Raw genomic sequence first — 5,949 nt, forward strand, 5'->3', positions numbered from 1 at the left:
AACTCTTGTTTTTTCCTTCACAGATGCTGCCAGACCTGCTGAGCTTTTCCAGTAACTCCAGTTTTGTGGTCGATAACACTGACTATGGTTCTTTGTCGACTGCCTCTCAACAATGACATATATGCATCAACTTAGGTTTGAAGTTCGTTCTGACTGTTCTTCAGTTGCTCCAATTACACAAACTTTCGAGGAAAGCATTGTGTGTGTGTTTTTTTTGTTATCTGTAAAAAGGAAGCGTTTAATAGCAACAATCGCGGACCTGAAGAGAACTGGAGAAAGTTTACTTTGCATTTGGGCTAGGCGGAACTAGACTGATAGCAGGAAGAGAGGGTGTTCTGAAATGTAGAGGGTAGGGAGACCACCTGGTGTGTTCATATTTTATAGCGGACTGCGTTCACTTCGCTGAAACTCATTCATTAATGTCGCTGATTAGTTTGTTTTCAGGATGAGAAAGATCAAGATCATTTTAAACCAGACAACGAACATTTTTGATTTTCTTGCCCTTGTGTATTTATAATCTAACACAATGTCCTCGTTTAGTTTCCTTTCGGCTAACCCCAAGGGATTTGTCCCTCCGTGGATTTAAAATAGTACCCTATCTTCCACAACCCCAGTGTGGAACGCCCCTCTTCTGAAATGATTACCTTAACAGAAGAAGCGAAAGCTCGATGGTTAAGTGCCTGACCTTTCGGCAGACGCAACTCGATCCCATTGTCAGGATAACGCCATCATTTCTGAACACACACACACACGTATTTAAACTGCAAATTCTCATCGTCGGCAGGTTGTGTATTAAGTACAGTTGACGATGGCAATCAAGATTGACCAAAGATTTTGGAGCCCCACAACTCCTTACTCGCTTGGATGACTCTTGGTCCTCGGTTTGAAAGCTGTGCTGAGAAATCATCTCCCATTTTAAAGTGTTGTCCACTCACACTCGCACCAAAACTGAAATATTACTCGAAAGGTAACTTTTGCTATTCGTGGAATCATCCCCTAAATGGTACCTGCTGGTTTCCAGGAACGGTTATGAAACATATGTGATCTAATCCGAGTTGTAAAACTGACCTACTGATGAATTGCAACAAGTTACATTGTTTACAAAGTTCCAGCTCTGATTAATGAATTGACGTGGTGTTGTCCCGATTTCAAATTGAACTTTCAGGTAGTCAAAACTCATTTCCAGTTGCATCAAATCTTGCCATTTTCACAATTGCCTACTAGGAACTTACCAGTGATTTTGTATCATCTTGGTTTACAATGAAGAGGTTTTTTATGTATCATATTTTACAATGAAGAGTTTTAGTAAATAAGACACCTCGTCGTCTTTAGCACATAGCATTTAGTAAGAGATTTAGCGATTCCCCTCGCTCCCTTAGCATTAGGAAACAAATCAGTTAGCTTATTTTGCTTCTCGTTTCTGGTGTTCCTATTTAGTATTTTTAATATCTTTTCTCAAATGAACGCCAATATCGTCAAATGATATTCAATGGTTTCACGTTTAACAGGATTCTTTGACAGCTAATGTGTGGAACAAATGATAACCAAAGTATAAACTTTCCCTAAGTCTAACTCTACTCGAGAAAACGATGTATTTGCAGTTCCTTAAAGTCAGCTCTCTGTCTTGCGGATAAGGGATAAAAACAGGCCCCGTCTACCCTCCAAAGTGAAAGGTCCCAGAGCACTATTTGAAAGATCTGGCGAGTTATCCTCCTGTGATGGCTAATGTTTATTTTCTTTTCCACCTTTGCTGAAATACAAGAGCATTGTGATGATGATCAATTAATCTGTTTCGGTGATATTATATGAGAGGTAAGTATTGAATATTACTGAAAAGTGAGACGTTTCTAAAGACTTCCACCTTGCACTCATCAGGATATACTCAAGAATGCCAAATATTAAATGATCGCAACAATTTATATATATTTTATTTTCTCCCCAGATCACCCATGGCTCTGTGTGTGTGTACACCTCATGTACACAGACATATGTATAAAATGTGTGTAAGTGACGTAGTAAAAAAGACACCAATGTGCAAAGACTTTATATTTTTCCATCACCAGGAAAACACCGCCTGGCAAGTGAAACATTATTAAGCAAAGCCTGATGAGGGCAATGGTTACGTCTGGCCAACATTTATCTCTTAAGCAACATCATAGAACAGATTATTTGCTCATTGACCTTTGAGGGAGCTGGCTATGTGCAAACTGACTGCTACGTTTCCTACATTTTAAGTGACTATCTTCCAAATAAACATTCACTCCCCCCACCACCAATGCTCAGTAACAGCAGTGTGTACATCTACAAGATGCACTGCTGATGACCCTTAGTCAGCACCTTCCCAACTCAAGAATATGTCCATCTGGAAGGACAAATGCTGCAGATACATGGGAACACCACCACCTGCAGGTTCCCCTCCAAGCCACTCACCTGACTTGGAAACATATCGCCATTCCTTGTCTGTTGCTGGGTCAAAATACTGGAACTGCCTCCCTCGGGGCATTTTGGGTCAATCTACTGCACATGAACCGCAGTGGTTCAGGAAGGCAGCTCACCATCACCTTCTCAAGGGCAACTAGGGATGGGAAATAAATGCTGGCCCACGTCCTGCGAGTGAATTATAAAAGGAGTTTGAGGCAGCTGGTGCAGGTGAAAGTCATTTTCCTTCATTCAATGAGATCAGGGTGCTTGCTGAAGCCACATATTATGTTTCGCTCGTGCCCCTTAATAACTTCTGCTAACATTAACTCAAACACCAGTTGCGAGCTGGGTTTTATAAATATTAGACACGGGTGCACGGATATATATTGAAAGAAAACTAATTCCTAAAGACTGATGGGCAAGGATGAAGGGCGTAATACTCAGTTTGTATTAGGAGTACGATCAGAAAAAATAAAACGGGGAATGCAATTTCCAGAAGTTTGTATAAAAATATTTGAATAAATAGTTAGTCTGTTGCTCAAGATGTATCTTCAATATCTGTGAACATTTCAGTATATTTGCTTCTCAAAAATGAAAATTTACTTCAATATTAACCGTGCCGATCATTTGCAAGAAGGGAATGGAGAAATCATAGAACATCTACTTGTGATCTCTTCACTGTATTGCAGGGTCGCCTGTAGAGCTGATTTAAATTGAATAAACATCCGTCAGTTTCTACTGACTAGTCCTTGTTGTGCGGCAAATATAAGGATTTCTTTTTCTCTTAACATTTCTTGCAGTTATACACCGTCTTCCATGACCACAGGAAGCCCCGAACCACTTCAGGGCCCGAAAAATACTTCTGTTGAACTGTCTGTGCTAAAATGAAATAACGTTTTATTTAGTTTTGGTAAGAATTATGATGAAAAGGTGGTTGTAATGCTGTCTCCTTCAAATGCGGATAGCTGCCAACTTCAAAACAATCTCGGTGATTGTGACTTTCTGGATTAATTGAACCCTTTACTTGCGACTGTTGCACTCGAATTTCGAAGACATTTGTAGATATTCAACTCTACCTAAAGATAAGAGAATCCAACGTGTTGCTAATTTTGTATGTATTGGGGAACTGAATGCAGCTTCTAGTTCTTTGCCACCCATGCAGCCACACAGAGTATTCCACTATGGAGACGGTGTGCAGAGATATTATTACTATGCTCCAGTGTGAAAGTATATAAAATATATATGGAGTGCTGGATTCCTGTAACAGCGTGACACAACGTACATTCCTTGCGCGAATGCCTGGTAACTCCCAAACCAAATCTATTTGTTTCAGTTATCTTAAATTATTATTTAAGAAGTTGACAGATAGCCAATCTCAAAGAACTATGCAGATCTCAATTAGGGTCTAGGCCCGAAACGTCAGCTTTCCTGCTCCTCTGATGCTGCTTGGCCTGCTGTGTTCATCCAGCTCTACACCTTGTTATCTCAGAACTCAATTAGTGCCAGTTTCACTGGCTCGAGTTTGGAATACTTTGGGATGAAATCTCACATACAGCACATTAGCTATATTGGAAGAGCTGTAGAAAACGGACGGTGTGTTGCAGAGTCGTAGGTACACCCATTCCTCCCTTCCAGGCTTACATATTGTCTGCAGGTAGATTCCATTACTCAAAGAAGAAGGGTGTACTTCCGGTGCCTTGGTAAACAGTGCTCTTCTGTCTACACTACCACAACCAGATTTTCTAGCCCTTTCTATTGCAGTTTATGGTTGCCTTGCTGAGGACCATTTCCCTTCCTGTATAGTAATAGCGAGGACACTTCCAAAACAATTCATCATTCGAAATGCGTTCACGGTATTGTTGACACGTAAGGTCAATCTAATTACAAGTTATTTCTTCTTGTTTGCCTACTCTTTGTCACTTCATGTTTTACTTTGCTGTTCAATTTTTAAAGTAAAACAAATAATCTTGAAAAGGAACGGTCTTTAGACCTTTTGAGAACAAAAATGAGAGCACAGAACAGCTGTCACATGATCGCTCAGCGCCAAGATGATGGATGTGTCAAGGCCAAAGATGCCAATCTTGCAATTCTAAAGGCCCTGGCTTTCCAAGTTCAAGCAACTCAGTCCTATTTGTTCTAACTGGCTGGGACAATTACGAAGAATGCCGGAATGGGGACATTAAGATTAGGAGCATAGATTTAAAGGCGGTTATGAGTTTCCACAATAGGTGTTTATATAGTCCGCTCACTCAAAACCTTCAGTCCCCTCAAGTTAATGAAAAACGACTCCATTCAGCACCATCAACTAATTCAGATATATCATTGTCAGCAATAGAGTAACACTCCGTCTCGCTTCCTAATATGCCTCTGTCATCACTGCACCAGGAGTTCACATCTCATTAACTTAAGTAGTTTACACTTGCCCCCTGTCAGTGAAAAAATGCCAGTCCAATTACAGTATGGGGAAAATGTAGTGCCGATGAGCCTGTACCCGTCAAAATCTGGATCTGGTCTGTCCAAACTAATTGGACGTAGGGTTTTGCAACTAGAGAAAGATCCTCAAGGAGCAGGAATGGGTTAACTTTAGAGAAGCCCCACTGAAATAGCTGGGGAAAGGAAGACAATTCTTAGGGCTGGAAGCACGGGGCATAAATCGTGCCAAACGAGAGAGTAATGAGAATGAGATGCTGCAGTTACAGTTGCAGAGTTTGGAGTGCGTGAAATGAGGGCGAATGGAAGAAAATCCCAAAAAATATAGGATGGATGGTTATATCGTCCGTTACAAATCACCAGTAGAAGTTACCTTCATGCAAAATTCCAATCTTGATTATAAAATATGAGAAGCGGCAGCGTGCTAATCCAAATGTAACAATTAATCCATGCAAACATCTGATCTAAGTGTCTCCTTTCAACACCACGTAACCTGATGCTTTCAAATCAACTCGTAAATATCGTATATACACGCTGAATGACTCCCTACAGTGACATCGAGTTGAAACACAAACTTTGCTAAATGTCCGCGGGATCTGTAGAAGTAGAACACTCCCATCGTTTGATTTCATGCTTGGTTAATGTTGACAACAGGGTTCTACAGAGAACGTAACACATTTGCAGGTATAAATTCCTAATGTGTCTCAAGGGGGGAAATTAGCCATCTGCCCTGGCATCTTTTGGAAGAGATATTTATTTGCATCCTGTAGCTACCCTTCAAAGGAAGAGGGAAGTTCTGTTGAAAAATAAAGTACACGATAAACGTAGGGAGTACCATGTCAAATTGACTGTACAAAATTTTACAAGGTAGGTCATTTGCGTTAAAAAGCACTGTTTTCTCCAACTGCACTCAGAACTTTAATTGTAGTCGGCGCATTACAAAAAAAGTCCAGAAAACTAACCAAAAAGAAAGAACTCGATGGTAGAAAGCAAAATGATTGCTTTTCACTGCAGCAAAAGCGCACCTTACATATAACCTGGATAACGTGAGAAACAGTTATTCAAATAATAGGTCCAGCAACTAAACGGTTAAGAAAT

This window comes from Rhincodon typus, chromosome 24, assembly GCF_021869965.1.
Source record: "Rhincodon typus isolate 14 chromosome 24, sRhiTyp1.1, whole genome shotgun sequence".
Taxonomy (NCBI): domain Eukaryota; kingdom Metazoa; phylum Chordata; class Chondrichthyes; order Orectolobiformes; family Rhincodontidae; genus Rhincodon; species Rhincodon typus.